This window comes from Hyaena hyaena, unplaced genomic scaffold, assembly GCF_003009895.1.
Source record: "Hyaena hyaena isolate Hyena2069 unplaced genomic scaffold, ASM300989v1 scaffold_85, whole genome shotgun sequence".
Taxonomy (NCBI): domain Eukaryota; kingdom Metazoa; phylum Chordata; class Mammalia; order Carnivora; family Hyaenidae; genus Hyaena; species Hyaena hyaena.
The window spans coordinates 3718289-3737073 of NW_024080717.1; positions in this window are offsets into that span (position 1 = coordinate 3718289).

Consider the following 18785-nt stretch of genomic DNA (forward strand, 5'->3'; position numbering starts at 1 on the left):
AGGCTCTGAGCTGGGAGTCAGCACAGAGCCCGATGCGGGGCTCAAACCCACGAACCGCGAGATCATGACCTAAGCAAAAGTCGGACGCTTAACCGACTAAGCCACCCAGGTGCCCCGAAAAATATTTATTTTTAAATTTACAGACAGTGAAATCTGCTCTTTGTGGGATAGAAGTCTCTGGATTTTGACAAATGCATAGCTTTAGGCATCTGCTTCCACAACCACAAGACACAGAAGCCCGAGTGCACCCTAAGTTTCCTCCTGCTTCCCCTGGAAGTCAGCCTCACCCCTGCTGGCACTCCTGGCAACCACTGATCTCCTTGTTCCTCTCAAGTCGCCTTTTCCAGAACGGCATATGAATGAGATGATGCAGCTGTGTGACATTGGCTGCTTGCACTGGCAATTATGCCTTTGAGATCCATCCACGCTGTTGTATGTATCAATAATTTATTCCTTTTAGGGCTACGTAGGATTCCTTTATGTGGATGTACGGTTATTGAAAGATATTTGAGTTCTTCCTGTAGCTTTTTGGTGATAAAATTGCTGTTAACATGTGTATACAGGTTTTTGAGTTATATGTTTAACTTTATAGAAACTGGGGCACCTGGGTGGCTCAGTTGGTTAGGTGTCTGACTTCAGCTCAGGTCATGATCTCACAGTTCGTGAGTTTGATCCCTGCATCAGGCTCTATGCTGACAGATCAGAGCTTGGAGCCTGCTTCGGATTCTATGTCTCCCTCTCTCTGTGCCTTCCTTGCTCATACTCTGTCTTTCTGCCTCAAAAATAAACATTGAAAAAAAAAAAAAAGAAACTGCCCTACTGTTTTTTAAAGTGTTGTACCTTTTGCATTTTGTATACCAGCAATGTGTAAGGATTCAAATTGTGCCATATTCTTTCCCCTGTCCGGTGTCGTCATCTTCTTCTTCTTCTTCTTTTTTTTAATTTTTAGCCATTCCAGAGATGCATAGTGGTATCTTGCTGTGTTTTTTTATTTTCATTTCCCTGATGGCTAAAGATGTTGAGCATCTTTTATGTGCTTGTTTTCTTGTTGGATTTTAGGGTTGTTAATACACTCTGGACCCAGGTTCTTTCCTCACTTGTGTCCCTTACAGATACTATCCCCCAGTATCCGTGGCTTGTCTCTTCATCTCTTTTTTTTTTTTTTTAAATTTTTTTAATATTTTTAATTATTTCTAGGAGAGAGAGAGAAAGACAGCGTGAGCAGGGGAGGGTCAGAGAGAGAGGGAGTCACAGACTCCGAAACAGGCTCCAGGCTCTGAGCTGGCAGTCAGCACAGAGCCCGACGCGGGGCTCGAACCCACGAACCGCGAGATCATGACCTAAGCGAAAGTCGGACGCTTAACCGACTAAGCCACCCAGGCGCCCCTGTCTCTTCATCTCTTAATGGCAGAACTGCCTTCTCAAGCAAGAAGAAGTGGGCATATTGACAGCTTTTGTGGCTCTCCCATAAACTGACAGCATGTGACATTGCTACGCTGGGCAATTTATTTTGTTTTCTGTTTCCTATTGTACAGAACAGGAGAAGGGATGAGAATCTTTCTGAGATTCTTTGCAGCAGAAGAGTCCATGATTGTCAGAGCCTGGCCCAAGTTCACACTGTTAATTAGTGGCAGAGTTTGGCTAAAACCCAGGCTGTCTCCTACTCTGCTGCTTTTGTTTGCAAGACGATTCTTTTTACTTTTTTAAGTCTCATTTTTTAGTAGGTAGTTCAACTACATAGTTAAAAATTCAAAAAATATAAAGAGTGTACTATGAAAATAAAATCTCCCTTCCAGTTTGAACAGGCAGTCCGTATTATTATTTCTTGTGTTCCTTTCTGGAGCTTTAAAAAATATGTACAAACACATTTTATATGTGTGTGTGTGTGTGTGTGTGTGTGTGTGTGTGTGTGTGTGTGTGTGTGTGTCTCCTTTTGAAATTGAATTATATACTCTACAGTGTTGTTTTTTCACTTCTGATAGAAATGCAAATTAAAACTACACAGAGATACATTTCTTTCAATTACTGTATTTGAGTTAGAGGATATTTTCATGGGATAAAAACCGTTTGTCTTTCCTTTTCTATGAATTCTCCATTTATATCATTTCCCTGTGCTTTTGTTTTTGTGTTTCCTGTTGGGTTGCTGACATTATATCTGTGAGCTACTTATTTATTGGAACAATTAACTGTGTGATATATTACAGTTTCCTTCCAGTTTGTCATCTGTCTTTGAGTTTGTTTATTATAGTTTTGCCCTAAGAGTGCTTTTATGTGGTTGAATTCATTAGTATGGTTATTACTTTTGACAATTGGTCATAGTTGGGAAGGACTTTTCCCCTCTGGTGTTAAAGAAGAATTATCCTATGATTTTTTTTTTAGTTTATTACTTCCTTCTACATTTTATATATATTTAAATACTTCATCTGTTTGGAAGTTACCCTGGCACAGAGTATAAGGCATAGGTCCAAATATATTGTTCCAGAAGGCAGCCCATTTGTCTCAATGCTATTTATTAAATAACCCACCTTTTCCCTTCTGATTTGAGTTGTAGCCTGTAACACATATTACATTTCCATAATTGTTTGATTGTTAGAACACCTAACATGAGATCTACCCTCTTAACACATTTGTAAGTGTGCAGTGTGGTATTGTTGACAGCAAGCACAGTGTTTTATGATGGATCTCTTGCACCTGTTCATCTTGTGTAACTGAAATTTTATACCTCTTGAGCAGCACTAAATTTTCATGTTTAGGGGGTTCTCTTTCGGAATAGAATTTTTTTTCCTATTTATTCTTAACCTTAATATGAAACAGAAATAAGTTTTAGCATGCTACATGGCTAGTCTTCCTTCCTCACTATTTTAGTTTCTTTACTTTTTTTTTTTTTTTTTTAATATTTCTTAAAAAGATTTTCAATCAGGGGCACCTGGGTGGCTCAGTCAGTTAAGCATCTGACTTCCGCTCAGGTTATGATCTCAGGGTTCGTGAGTTCAAGCCCCACATCTGTGCTGTCAGCACAGAGCCTGTTTCAGATCCTATGTCCCCCTCTCTTTTTGCCCCTCCCCCGCTAGCTGTCTCTCTCTCTCTCTCTCTCTCTCTCTCTCAAAATAAATAAATAAAAAAAAACTTAAAAAAATATTATCAACCATGTGGCAAGGCTGAGATTATTTTACCGTGAACCCCAGTTTATGTACCACATGGATTCTACCATTAACATTTAACTAACCTTGTTTTAACTCATATCTATCCATCTATTATTCATCCTTCTGCACACTAATTCATCATATTTTTTGATGCATTTAAAGGAAATTGGAGATGTCAGTGCAGTTCTCCCAAATAGTTTAGCATTGTCTCATCAATAATTAGGGTTTAGTAGTTTTTTTTAATTTTGAGCTAAAATTTACATACAGTGAATAGGGTTTTGACACATGTGTATGCTTACATAACCCAAAGTCTTATCAAGACACAGAACATTACCATCACCCCCAAAATTCCTTCATGCCTCTTGCCAGTCCCCACTCCCACAGAGCGCACTGCTATTCTGACTCCACAAAGTAGGCATTCTTCTGTGGAAGGTTTCTTTCAGGAGCATAATGCTTTTGAGGCTTAACCATGTTGTTTCATGTACCTGTAGCTCGTTTCTTTTTCTTGATGTCTGGTATCCCATTGTGTGAATATAGCACATTTGGTTTATTTGTTCACCTATTAGTCAAGACCAAGGCTGCTGGCAGTTTTTGCCTGTTTTGAACATTATTGCGCAGTTTATTTTGTCACCCATATATTCTCTTTTCTTTTTTTTGTGGGGACGAGACAAATGTGTGTGCGAAATGGCTCCAGTTATAGGATAGGTTTTTAGCTGTTTAAGAAGCTCCTACCCCTTGCTTTCTCCAAGGTGGTTGTACTCTTTGACACTGCCACCGACACATGTGAGAGTTCTGCTTGTTCTAATCCTCAGCATCATTTGATACTCTGTCTTTTTAATTTTCGACATCCCGGGTGGGTATATGGTGGCATCACATGGTGGTTTTATTTTGCATTTTACTGATGACTAATGAAGCTGATCAAGCTGATCATTTTTTTCATGTTCTTCTTCTCCATTTTAAATATCTTTTATCAAGTATCTGTTAAAATCTTTGTCCATTTTTTATTGAGTTATTTTCATATTATAATTCATTTAGTTTTTTCTTGGCTATGTTTTTTTTTTTTCTTCTTTTTTTAAGGTAGGCTTTATGCCCAGTGCGGAGCCCACTGTGGGGCTTGAAATCATTGTCCTGAAATCAGGACCTGAGCTGAGATCAAAAGTCACACACTAATCGACTGAGCTACCCAGGAGCTCCTTTCTGGCTATTCTTACTTACCTATGGCTCCCTGTAAAACTTAGGATCAGCATACCAGATTCCTAAAACAAATTGGTTGGGTTCTATTTTAGATAGATTCAGAGACAGTTGTATTATGATGTTGATTCTTTGTACTCAACAACTTGGAATGTCTTTCGTGTGTTACATTTTCTTCTCTCTTCCCCTGGAAGAACTTAAAAACATTCTTCATATTTATCTCTAGACATTTTATATTTATTATTGCTATTTTAAATGGTGTCTATCTGCAGTTATATCTTGTAATTTGTGTTGTTTACATAGAAGAGAGCTGTTGATTTCTACATTTTATGTTATTTCTGGATGTTTCTATGGGAAAAATGCAAGATGATGTGCCAGGATATCTGATGTATACATTTATTTATGCTTTACTTCTCAGCGAGTGACAAAGGCTGAGTTTTAAACATTTCTTTTTTAACAATTTAAATTTCTTTTTCCTACTGCCATTGAGACAGAACAATGCCAGGAAATATAATTTATCCATGCGATTCTTCATTTAAACTACTTTTTCTGCTTCTGGAAGCTGATTTGGTTCAGGAAGCTCTTGCTGCTTCCTGGTTTACTCTTATTTGTCTTCTTGCAAACAAATGATCCAAGTTCTGTACTTTGGTTGTGTCTCTGATGTTTGAGAAGTGTGCTTTTCCCGGCTCGTTGGCACATCTCTGGCTGCTGCATGGTCCCCATGGTTTTGTTCATTGCTGGCCTCAGGGTCTTTGAAGATTAGGGAATAGGATATTTTGTAGCAAAATATTTAGTACCCTTACCAGTTATCATTTTGGCGCTTAATAATTCTTGGACATCATTGTTGGCATACTTATTCTAAAATGCTGAGTATACCGTTACTTAGTGTTTTATTGACAGTAAATAATACACCAATAAAGTAGTCCCTTTTATGTGTGCAAGTGGATGGAGTCTTATAGCCGTGGTGTTAAGATGAGCGGATGGTGTTATGTGATACACCCAATTTCAGAAGCCAGAGGGGAAATAACCTTTCATTAAACTTCAAGGTTAGTATGTGAAACCCATTACCTATTAATTATTTCCTATATGAAAGCTTTGACAGCTGTGAGAATGGCTGCTGTGAAAAAGACAAGCAGTATCAGATGTTGGCAAGAGTGTGGTGAAGAGGGAACATTTGTGCACTAATGGTGGCAATGTAAATTGTACGGTCACTCTGGAAAACGTTGTGGGAAACAACACTGCACATTATGGGCTAGTGACATGTCTTTCTGCCTTATCTTCCCTCTCCAGTCCATCCCATGTACAAGGCTGCAGTGTTGTTATTCTTATACCCCCTCTCTCCTTCCATAGCTTTTCCTGGCTCCCCATTGCCTGTAGAATAAAGTTCTAAATTCTCTTCCTGGTCATTAAGAGAAAGAAGTTTGTCTCATTGCTGAGCTCTTGCCAAAATTAACACAAAGCCTTAGCCAAGGAACCTTTGTTCTTGTCCTAGCTGCAAACCCCATGCCTAGTCCAGCTCTGAGCTTCAGTTCACTCTGCTTTTCTGGAATCTCCTCCATGACACTGTGGATCTCAGTTTTGTTGGCCTAAATTCTGCCCTTATTTCCACATCCAAACCTACCCTCCATGGTGCCGATTTTCACTCTGAACTCTCCTTTGGAGTACTCTCATTCATCGGCCTGACCTGTAATTGGCTGTTTCCGTCTGTCCTGTGTTTTTGAGTAGATCCGGAAGAACAGAACCGTGGCATCAACCATACAGCACTGTACTTGTGGTATTACGTATAGAAGCTTTCAAGCCTGAAGACCAGTGTAACGGACTCGTCTGATTTTCCTGCTCTTCTCAGGTCATTCTTTTTAATGAGCTGGGTGCTGTGCTTTCCTTTCAAAATACTTGCCTGCTGTCAAATGCTTCTCTACCTTCTAGTTTTTTAAACTATTGGCCCAGTAGTGGAATCACTGGATGCTATGATATTTCTATTTTCAGGTTTTTTTTTGAGGAGCCTCCAAACTATTCTCCAGAGTGGCTGCACTCTGAGTGGTGGTGGCAGTTTGCATTCCCACCAATGGTGCGTGAGGGTTCCCCTTTCCCCACATCTTCAGCAATACTTGTTTCTTGTGTTTCTGATTTTAGTCATTCTGACAGGTGTGATGTGATAGCTTATTGTGGTTTTGATTTGCATTTCCCTAATAAGCGATGTTGACCATCTTCTCATGTGTTTGTTGGCCACCTGGATATCTTCTTTGGAGAAATGTCTGTTTGTGTCCATTTTTAATCGGATTATTTGTTCTTTGGGTGTTTGAGTTGTATATGTCCTTTATACATTTTAGCTACTAAACCCTTTATCGGATATGTCATTTGCAGATATCTTATCAACGCCATAGGTTGCCTTTTAATTTTGTTGATTGTTTCCTTTGCTGTGCAGAAGGTTTTCATTTTGATGTGGTCCCAATAGATTGCTTTTGCTTTTGTGTCCCTTCTCTCAGGAGGCATATCTAGAAAACCGTTGGTATGGCCAGTGTCAGAGAAATTACTTCCTGTGCTCTCTTCCAGGATTTGTATGTTTTCAGGTTTCACTTTAAGGTCTTTAATTCATTTTGAGCTTATTTTTGTGTTTGGTGTTAGAGAGTGGCCCAGTTTCATTCTTCTGCTTGTATCTGTCTAGTTTTCCCAACATCATTTGTCGGAGACTTCCCCATTGCATATTGTTTCCTGCTTTGTTGAAGATTAATTGACCATAGAGTTGTGCGTTTATTCCTGGATTTTCTATTCTGTTCTGTTGATCTGTGTGTTTGTTTTTGTGCTGGCACCATGCTGTTTTGATTACTACAGCTTTGTCCTGTATCTTATAGTCTGGGATCGTGATAGCTCCAGTTTTGTTCTTTTTTCCCGAAGATTGCTTTGGCTATTTGGGGTCTTTTGTTGTTCTATACAAATTTTAAGATAATTTGTCCTAATTCTGTGAAAAACACTGTTGGTATTTTGATAGGGATTGCATTAAATCTATAGATTGCTTGGGTCGTATGGACGTTTTAACAGTATTTGTTCTTCTAATCCGTGGGCACGGACTGTCTTTCCATTTCTTTTTGCTGTCTTCAATTTCTTTCATGAATGTTTTATAGTTTTCAGAGTATAGGTCTTTGATCACCTTGGTTGAGTTTATTTCTAGGTGTTTTATTCTTTTTGGTGAAATTGTAAATGAGACCATTTTCTTAATTTTTCCTTCTGCCACTTCATTATTAAGTATATAGAAATGGCAACGATTTCTGTATATTAATTTTGTATCCTGCAACCTCATTGAATTTATTTATTACTTCCAGAAATTTTTTGGTGGAGTCTGTAGTGTTTTGTATATGTAGTATCATGTCATCTGTAAAGAATGAAAGTTTTTCTTCTTCATTACCAGTCAGGATGCCTTTTATTTCTTTTTGTTGTCTGATTGCTGTGGCTAGGACTTCCGGTACTGTGTTGAATACCATTGGTAAGAGTAGACATCCTTGTCTTGTTCCTGACCTTAAGGGAAAGCTTTACATTTTTCACCAGTGAATATGATGATAGCTGTGGGTTATGCCAACATAATTGGCCTTTATTATGTTGAAATATGTTCCTTCTAAACTTACTTTGCTGAAGATTTTTTTGGTCATGAAAAGATGTTGTACTTTGTCACATGCTTTTTCTCCGTCTATTGAGATAATCATGTGATTTTTATCCTTTCTCTTGTTGATGTGATGTATCAAGTTGTTTGATTTGCAAGTATTGAGCCACTCTTACATCCCAGGAATAAATCCCACTTGATTATGGCGAATGCTTTTATTTAAAAAAAAAAAAAAAAAAAGATTATTTATTTTTGAGAGAGAGCACAAGTGGGTAAGGAGCAGAGAGAGAGAGGGACCTAGAATCCAAAGTGGGCTCTGGGCTGACAGGAGCGAGCCTGATACACAACCTTGAGATCATGACCCAAGCAGAGTCAGATGTTCAACCGACTGAGACCCCAGGTACCTTGAATGGTTTTTTAAAATGTGTTGTTAGATTTGGTTTGCTAGTGTTTTGTTGAGGACTTTTGCATCTATGTTCATCAGAGATGTTGGCTCATGGTTCTCTTTTTTTGTGGTGTCTTTATCTGGTTTTAGTATCAAGACAATGCTGGCCTCATAGAATGAATTTGGAAGCTTTCCTTTCTCTTGTATTTTCTGGAATAGTTTGAGAAGAATAGGTATTAACTATTCCTTAAATGTTTGGTGGAATTTACCTGTGAAGCCATCTGGTCCTGGAGTTTTGTTTGTGGTGAGTGTTTTGATTAGTGATTTGATTTCCTTGCAGGTAACTGGTCTGTTCAGATTTTCTATTTCTTCCTGATTCATTTTTGGGAGGTTATATGTTTCTGTGAGTTTATCTATTTCTTCTAGGTATTTCAGGATTGTTTATTTGAGCCCTTTTTCTCTTTTTTTCCTTTTTTAGACAAGTCTGAATAAAAGTGTATGAATTTTGTTTTCACTTGTCTCCAATTATATTTTGATTTCCTCTTTTATTTCTTGATTGATCTACTCATTGTTTAGTACTTGACCTCCATGTATTTGGGCTCTCTCAAGATTTTTCCTTATGGCTGATTTCTAGTTTCATAGCACTGTGGTCAGAAAAGATGCATAATATGACTTCAGTCTTTTTTAATTTGTTGAGGTTTGTTTTGTGATCTAATAAGTGATCTGTTCTGGAAAATGTTTCATGTACACATGAAAAGAATGTGTATTCTGCTGTTTTAGGACGGGATGTTCTGAAAATACCTGTTAGATACATCTGGTCCAGTGTGTTATTCAAAGCCATTATTTCCTTTTTGATTTTCTGATCATTTTACATCAATGATCTGTCCATTGATGTAAGTGGGGTGTTAAAGTCTCCTACTATTACTGTATTACTATCGATTACTTCATGTTGGTTATTAGTTGCTTTATGTATTTGGGTGCTTCTATGTTGGGTGCATAAATATTTACCGTTTTATATCTTCTTGTTGGATTGTTCCCTTTATAGTTAGAAATGTCTTCTGTTACTGTCTTTGTTTTAATGTCTTTTCTGTCCCATATGAATATTGCTATTTTGGCTTTCTTTTCACCTCCATTTGCATGATAAATGCCTTTCCATCCCTTCTCTTTCAATCTGCATGTGTCTTTAGGTCTGAAATGAGTCTCTTGTAGGCAGCATATAGATGGGTCTTTTTTTTTTCATCCATTCTGTCACCCGGTGTCTTTGGATTGGAGTGTTTAGTCCAATTACATTCAAAGTAACTATTGAGATGTCATTTTGTTACTTGTTTTATGGTTGTTTTTACTTATCTTCATTTCGTTTAGTTGTCTTGCTGTGATTTTTTGTTCTTTTGTTTGAGACTTATTCCTTCGTCTCTTCGTTTGGTCTAACTCTGCGTCTGTTTCTGTGTGTTAGGCAAGTCAGGTGTCTCCTGCTCTTGAAAGTAGTATCTGTATGAAGAAAAGGTCCCGTAGTGGCCTGTAGTACAGTGTCCCCTGTTCACCAGCACCCAACACTTCAGAAGTGTCTCCTGTGTCTGTTGCATGCACCCTACTGTTGTGGCTGCGCTGCATTTGCCTTCAGTGCAGTCTTCTGCAATGGCTCTCTACCTATTGTAGGCAGGGTTTCGTCCCCGTGTTGTTCGTGGGCCAGCCTGAGGCCACCTTGAGCTTGAGTTGAGTCAGGCCCCATGTTTACCAGAGATGTGGTAGCATCTCTCTGTGTGGACCCTGAGAAGCTTTGTCGGGGGGCACGGCCTGCAGTCAGACCTGGTGTCTGCCGCGGCACAGTGCTGGGGCTGCGGTGGGATTGGTGTGTGTGGTTACACCCCCTCTCCCTGGGTCAGGAGTCACTTTGGTGCGGTGCTGGTCCCTGTAGGGGCTGCTCGCACAGTGCCTGGCTGGTAGCGCTGCTTCAGATAGGCTCCGGCCAAGGAGGGGCCAGGTCCTCACGAGAACGAGGGGCAGGCTGTGGTGCCAGCGAGGCCCACGCTGATCTGCAGGAGGGTCTGTCTCTTTAAGGGCAGGGACTTAACTTCCTGTAACCCTCCTGTGTCTCCCAGAGCTGGGCCTGCTGATTATTAGAATTCTAGGCTGTGATTGCCACTGGTTGTGAGAATTTGACCCCTCTCATTTTCAAAGCTAAATGGGATGGGATTCCTCTCCCCCTGCAAGCTCCCTGCTATAATAGTCTGTTTCTCACCCTCGTCTATGCGGCTGGCCCCCTCCCTCAGGTGGCCAGACCTGGGGGGCTTAGTTCCCCACCACATCTCCATTTTCTTACTCTCTTCAGTGTGGCCTCTTCTACATTTAGTTGTGGAGCATGTTCTGCTGGGCTTGGGGTCATTTTCTGAGTCATTTACATTGATGTGGGGGTTCTCTTGTATCTCTGGCATGAATTGAGTTTAGGATCCCACTCCTGGGCCATCTTCCCCTGAAGTCTGACCTGGGAGACCTTTTGCTACTGAATTATTCTCAACCGTTTGGGCATAAAGAAAAAAAAGTACAGCCCGTTGACTCTCTTTTTTCATCTGTGACCAGTTTTGTAAATCAGTGTATATAGGGAAACTTCATCTTGCAGCCCATGTATCTCTGATCTGATAAAATACTTTGGCATTGATATTTATCTTATATGGACACAGCAATTGGATGATTTTTGTATTTAAATTTAGCTTGAGAGTTCACTTATTGAAATGCTTATTTCATGGGTAGAGGCAGCCTGTTATCAAGGAAACAGAAGGAATTCCTAGCCTAGTGCTATCCAAAAAGAAATATAACAAGAGCCACACATGTAATTTTACATTTCCTTTTTTAATTTTTCCTTTTTTTAAAGTTTATTTATTTATTTTGAGAGAAAGAGAAAGCACAAGCAGGAGAGGAGCAGGGAGAGAAGCAGAGAGAATCCCAAGCGGACTCCACACTGTTAGTGCAGCGCCCCCTGGAGGTCTCAAACTCACAGACTGTGAGATCATGACTGAGCTGAAATCAAGAGTTGGGTGCTTAACCGACTGAGCCACCCAGGCGCCTTTTACATTTTCTAATAGACATTTGTAAAAGTAAGAAGAATAAAGTGCAATTAATTTTAATACTATATTTTCTTTAGCTTGATATAACCAAAATATTATCATTTCAATATCTAATCATAAAAATATTAAGATATTCTACATTCTTTCTCTCATACTGTGTCTTTGAAATCTGGAGTACATGTTTCACTTATGGCACATCTCACTTTGCAATTGCCGTGTTTCAAGGGCTCAAGGGTCACATGTGGGTAGTGACTACTGTACTTGGGCCGCACAGTTATACGATTCTAGAATTTACATCTATTAACTTTCTTTAAGACAAGGTTTCTCCTTCTCAACACTATTGACATTTGGGCTGGTTAGTGTTTGTTGTGTGGGGGAGATACAGTCCTATGAATTGCAGGATGTTAAACAATATCCTTCACCAATAACCCCTAGATACCAGTACCATTGCTCTTCTGTGATATGACCACCAAACATGGCTCCAGGCATCATCAAGTTAGAACCAAAGCTACAAGAAATAGTCACAGGCACCATGAAAAGTTGTTTCTACGTGTGCTTATTAAAAGTCATTGATGATTTCTCCTACGCATTCACAAGCGGTTTTCTTTTTTTTTTTTTTTAATATTTTTATTTATTTCTAGGAGAGAGAGAGAGACAGCGTGAGCAGGGGAGGGTCAGAGAGAGAGGGAGACACAGACTGTGAAACAGGCTCCAGGCTCTGAGCTGGCAGTCAGCACAGAGCCCGACGCGGGGCTCGAACCCACAAACCGCGAGATCATGACCTAAGCGAAAGTCGGACGCCTAACCGACTAAGCCACCCAGGCGCCCCAAAACAAGCGGTTTTCTAAAGAGCTCAGAGAGCAAATGGAGACACTGCACTAGACATTCCATTCGGATTCTTTTGTGGCTCTGTGCTCTGAAGAAGCCATTTGGTAGCGATAAATTAGTTATTGATTGGACGGCACAGTGGATTGTTGAAATCCCGTTAACAGTCCCTCTCAGAGTGTTCTGGATCATCATATTGTAAGTCTAAGTAAACATTTGGCAGAATATACTGCTGAATGTTCTCTCTGAGAATCACTGTTGCTATGAATTTAATGTTCATTGAACTTATTGTGAAGTATTAGGAAAATGGGTACATTCTATTGGAGAGATGCAATTGGTTTAGTTTTGATGAATGTATTTATGATGAAGTGGTTATTTTCAGCAGTGACGCTAAATATGTAAACCCTTCAAGTGTAGTCTAGAAGCCTGTAAATTTGCATGAGAAGCTCATATTTTTACAAAGGACTGTGAAAGACAAATGTAAACTGTATTTATATTAGCAGGCAGCCATTGATTTGCTACAAGCAATTACTTATTTAAGCATTCAGTCATTGGGGAGACGTTTTGTTCTAGGGTTTTGTTAGGGATGAGTTTCAGAAGGAGGAAGGTTACTTGAATAAAACTGAGAGGTCCAGTTTGGAGTGGTCCATCTCCCTGTGTAATGAGAATATTTTTAAAATAAAAAAATATACTGTGATCCACAGAGGGCTCAAACTATAATGTCCAGTTCAGTTTTGGCTCAGTTAGTTCATTTTTTGTGTGTTATGAAAATTCCAGCAAACATCAGATTATCTGTGGGTGAATGGGGCATATTGCTCAGACTGAGTCAGAGTTCATGTATTTGAACTTGTAGTTCTCCAGAAGCAGAGCTTGAAGTGATTTTTATTTTTTAAGTATAATAAGAAAAAAGTAGGTAAAGAGAAAATGTCAGTGGGTAGTAGATGTTTGTGTAGTATGGTTAATGTTCGTGTTTCACAAAGGATGAGTCTCTATATCCAGATTACTCATCTGATAAACTTTTATTGAGCATTTGATGCATATCAGGCACTAATCTAGGGACTGGGGACACAGAGATGAATAAGAAGGATGGAATCTGCCTTCAGAGATTGTCATATTTGAGAAGAGAGAGAAATAGGCAATTTTCGAACATTTGGTAGGTGCCAGGGGGTTATATGGAAAGATCTGGGGTTGGCAACTTTCTTGGATTCTGGGATCTAGAGATGCTTCTAAAATATAATAGTTTGGAAAAATGAGTAGGCATTAGCCTGGCAATGATAAAGATGAGCTTATGGCATAAGAGGAGAGGAAAGCATGGCAGATGATTCCAGGCAGAGGGGCAGCATGTGTAAGAGGCTGGAAGCTACAGAGAATATGATATTTGGGAAAGACCAGAGTTCAATTCTGTAGTTCACAAGTGAGAAAAAGCTAAGAGCCAGTTTGTGTGTTGCCAGAGTGTGATAGGTTAAATTATTTCCTATTCATTCTCTAGAATATTCATTCTCTCCCTTTGCTTTCGTTGGAGGGAACATACCTGCCCGTGGTATTGGCATTGGGATTGGCCCATGACTTGCTTTGGCCAATGGAATAATAGCAGGCATGATGTAATGAGGCTCGAAAGACAAGCTTAAGCTAGCTGACTCCCAGATTTGTAAACATGCCCAGCTGAAATCATCAGAGGCACTTTCCTGAATCCAGTCTGGATCAGACAAACTTAAGCCAGTAAGATAGTAAATGCTTATTATCTCATGCTGCCGAATTCTTGTGTTTGCTTGTTACATAGCAGAAACTGACTGGAATATCAGTGCACTAATCTGCTATTCAGCCAGTCACTTGATTATTTCTGTTTTCCATTCACATATTCAATGCTATACTGTATGGATAGCATGTTTAATATTTTCTATAGATGACATAATGAAAGGTGGTAGAATGAATAATGTATTGACAAAAGGGAAAAATGAGTACATTAATACAATATGATAAAGTTATAATGTAAGTAACCACAAATAATATTGTTGGAATGAAAAATAAGACTTTTATTCATTGGTGCACTCATTCAACATTTATTGATGATAAAAAAAAAAAATGTATCCAACACTGTTGGGATCTAGGAAGATAGCAGTGGGAAAGACATTTTCCTGTTTTCATGAAGATTATAATAGAGGATCCAGAGGTTTGTAGTGAGAATTTTGTAGGGATTAAAGGAAATTTCTCCAGATAAAAACTCAGTGAGCTTGACTCTCCTCTCTGGCCCTTTGGTCTCTGCCCGATGTGTTCCCACTATGGTGTTGTCTAGGAATGACCAAGTATTCTTACTTTTTCATAGGTTGAGATAAGAAAAAAATATGAAGGGAGAGATTTCAGGTGCCCCAAATTCTATTCTCATGTCTAGAAGTATCCTGAGACTCTGGAAGCAATTTCCAGTGGAAGCTGTGAAAATTCCTTTCTGGGAGATATTTAGGCAATGGCTATGAAAATTATCTTGGGGAAAGGCTTTATGTTTAGCTCTGCCACATAGGGGTTGGAGAGCAGAACTGAATGACTCCACAGCCCCAAGATTTTCTCATTGGTCTTTGCAAAATGACTATCTATGGACAGGATTTTGTTTTCCGTTTTTAGTGCAGCTGGCTCTAAATGGGAGGTCATTAATGCATTGTTTAACATGTATTCCATCGTGGCAGCTAGTCTGCTTTCAGAAATAAGCTAAAATAATCAATTTCTAAAAATATCCTCCAAGCGCAATTGCTTTTGGCATGTCGGATCCAGGCAGGCTTTCTTATGGAAAGTTGAACGAGCTGGATATTTCTGTAGAGCTGTTCTCAGTTGTAGTCATCACCACACTGACAACCGTCTGTGTCAATCTGTTTCTTCTTTCCCATTTTGTTCAAGGGGGATGAAAATAAATGGGCAGAACTACCTCGTTCTAGGGGAGTAGAAATGAAATGCAGTAGAGACATGGATCTTCAAGAATGAGTCATGACATGCAAGTCACTCTTTTTTTATGAAGTCACTAAGTGTCTGGTTCCCAACATGGGCAAAAAGCAACATTGACGAACCTGATTAAAAGAAAATTCTTTTTTTTTTTTTCACCACCAACCGTGGGACAGAATGCCATGTTGCTCCTGATGTCATGCCCTGAGAAGGACACAGCTTTACTTCTTTGACATTTCTGCCAAAAAGTGTGCAACCTGAATTTAATCACGAGGAAGCATCAGGCCAACCCAAGTTGAGAGCATCCTAAAAAACAACTGTCCTGTACTTTTGGAAAATGCCAATGCCATTCAAGACAAGTAAGACTGACACGAAAAGTAAACACAATGTAGATCAGGGAAAAACACTTCCGTACAGAATACTGTTGGGAAACTTGCAGAGATCTGAATATGGCAACAATAATATATCAGTATTAAATTTCCTCAATTGGATAATCATGCTCTTCTTAGAAAACATACTTTGAAGCATTTAGGGACAGTGTTATGGTGTCAGCAAGTTACTTTCAAACAGATGATTCAGAAAACATGCAGATAATAAGCAAATGGGGCAAAATGTTCTCAGCTGGTGAATTTCCTCAGGGTATATAGAAATGCTTTCTGGACTTTTGTGATTCTTCTATAAGTTTTAAAGTCTTTTAGAATAAAAGTTAAGAATTACTTGGCAAAAATTCTTAATGTTTCAGAAGGCTGTGGCAGCATAAATGACTGCGAAACCCTTTCCCCCACAGTCTGATATGCAATCAGGATGAACTTTAATTCTGTTGGCATAAATACATTGGTAAAAAGAGCCTTAAAAAAAGAACTTTCTTAACTTAATAAATAATTGCTTACCCTTAGTTAATATTTAAGAAATGTTTCATCTGGACAAACATTTTTTTAATTTATTTTATTTTATTTTTTTAATGTTTTATTTATTTCTAGGAGAGAGAGAGAGACAGCTTGAGCAGGGGAGGGTCAGAGAGAGAGGTAGTCACAGACTCTGAAACAGGCTCCAGGCTCTGAGCTGGCAGTCAGCACAGAGCCCGACGCGGGGCTCGAACCCACGAACTGTGAGATCATGGCCTAAGCGAAAGTCGGACGCTTAACCGACTAAGCCACCCAGGCGCCCCAACATTTTTTTAATTTAAAATAACGATTTTAAATTTAAAAAAATCAAACAATTAAAATAAGTAATAGTTAAGATGAGTTTTTAAAAAATCAATTGCATTTTCAACCAAGAGGAATAAGATTGATGATGAGTTGGTCAATTTCTAGATGGTTGGAATTTCTAATGAGGCAGAAGATCTGAACCAGTAACATCCCCACCCTTCCCTTCTGTCTACACTTGACTTGGCTGCTACCAGATTGTTCTTTTTCTGTTGTTGAAATGAATGCATTTTTTTAAAAAGTTGTTGTGACTAAATTAATGAACTATTAGCCAGTTTAGTAATCTTCAAGTCAGTAATATGTATGAATTTACTATGCATTTAGTCATGACTGGAGGCATTATATCTTTTTAAAAAATCAAATATAACTTTATAAGTTAAAGAGAACTTTAAGGTCTTTAAAACACGTCCATGAATACTTCTTCCTTGTCTTTGTTCTTTAAAATACTTAAACCAACCGTGTTGGGAATAATACAGGACAAGCATATTGTAAAGGAATGCCTACTTGAATGGGCTCATTCTTTTACAAAATAGAGATAAGTAAAAATCTTTTCTGTCATTCTTGATGCCAGAAAGTCTCAAAGGTGAATGTCATTTACCTCTCAGATAGGGCAGTGCTGGTGCTCTGTGGTATATACCAGAACAAACTTTCCAGTTGTTAAATTATTGAAACATCTATGGATGAGTTGGTAATACCCACTGTTCCGGCTCGGGTGCCCTACCCACTTTGCATCCAACGCTGGTAACTTCTCAGGGTACCTCAGACTACCTAAAATCTAACTGCTGAAGAGTCAGAGCTGGGCATTGCAGCGAACCCCCACGACCTAAGTGGCATCCAATCTAATGGTTGGTGCCACTGTTAAATATCTTGAATGTGATGCCTCTCTTCATGTGGGTCCCTATTCATCTCAGGGAATGGAGCAAGATGAGAAATACACTGTCAGAAGGGAAGAGTTAAATTAAGGCTTTAATTTAAATATTTGAATGGCATAGGGCTTCAAGTGACTTTTTTCTTTAGAACCGGCATGGAGGATGGATTGTTGACAGCCAACGGAAGCAAACATTTTGTGGATTTTCAGCAGGAGACCCAGTCTCCCCTCAGGGGCGAGTGGGGCAATGTGATTACCAAGAAAGAGAAAAGCAGCCACTGACTGCAGCTGAGAGCCAGCCTGACATTCCCGGCTGAGTTCTGGTCTTCTTTTGTTTAACAGAAAGTTTTATAGAATACCAGCGTGAGACAAGGCCCCATCCACAAACACAGTGGTCTCAAAAACAAGACTTCTCTGTCACCAGACCTGACATAGGCAAAAATATATTCTATAGCTTCAATATCACATCCTATCTTCTGAATGAGATTCTCAAGATGCCCAATCACCTCTGCTTTCTGACAGCATCCAATTGAAAGCAAAGCCTTACTTTCTTGAATCCTCTCCCAAATCTGCTGCCACATTCTAGTATTATATAATGCCTTTCCTAACACCTTCTTAGTGAGAGATATACACGGGTACCCAAGATGTGTGTTCTTTCCGGTTGTAATGAATCAATAAACCCAACTGCATTATTTACAGTTGTGTTGCTTTCCAGTCTTTGGAAGATGTTGATAGTATCTTGGTTCTGTAATGCCCCAGAACACTTAGACACCTTTGTGGGGTGGGGGGAAGCAAGCATAAAAGTTCTTTTTCAATCACTATGTGACCTAAGAGATTCTTAAGAGAATGGCATCTGGCCACTGAGAATCAGAAAAAAATGAAGTTCACTGGCTACAGGCTTGTAAGTGTGGCTTAGGCAATACAGAGGATTTGAGGATTTCTAACTCTCTAGGCTGTTACTCCAGGTAGTTGTAGGAAAATAAAAGATATGGATTCTTTCCCTACCTCTTTATTATTTACATTATTTTAGCCAATACCTACTGGTAGAAATTAGATATATAAGAAACAAGTTTTGATTTCTTACAAACATTATAGAAAAATGAACATCAAACCATGTTAAAAAGTAGTAATTACTTGGTGACATTCTGCTGGGTGCTTGGTTTGCAAACAATTCATTTTTGTATTTATGAAATCATAGACATACTAAGAAAACATAGTAGAAATAACATTTGAAGTTTATCTAAGGAGACTAAATCAAGTTAGTTTACATGAAAACATTGTAATAAAAATGCAAACAAGCAAACCTGGGAAATTAGGCTGATGCTTTGAAGTGATAATTGTATAATGCTCTTAACTAGTCATTAACATGGAACATTTTGGAGCAACTACTTGCATTAAAAATATCCTGCTTATCCTACATATTTGGAAAATAATGAAGTTGCAGTTGATGGCATTTTAGAATGAGAAGCAACCTGGGGCGCCTGGGTGGCTTAGTCGGTTGAGCGTCCGACTTTCGCTTAGGTCATGATCTCGCGGTTCGTGGGTTCGAGCCCCGCGTCGGGCTCTGTGCTGACTGCCAGCTC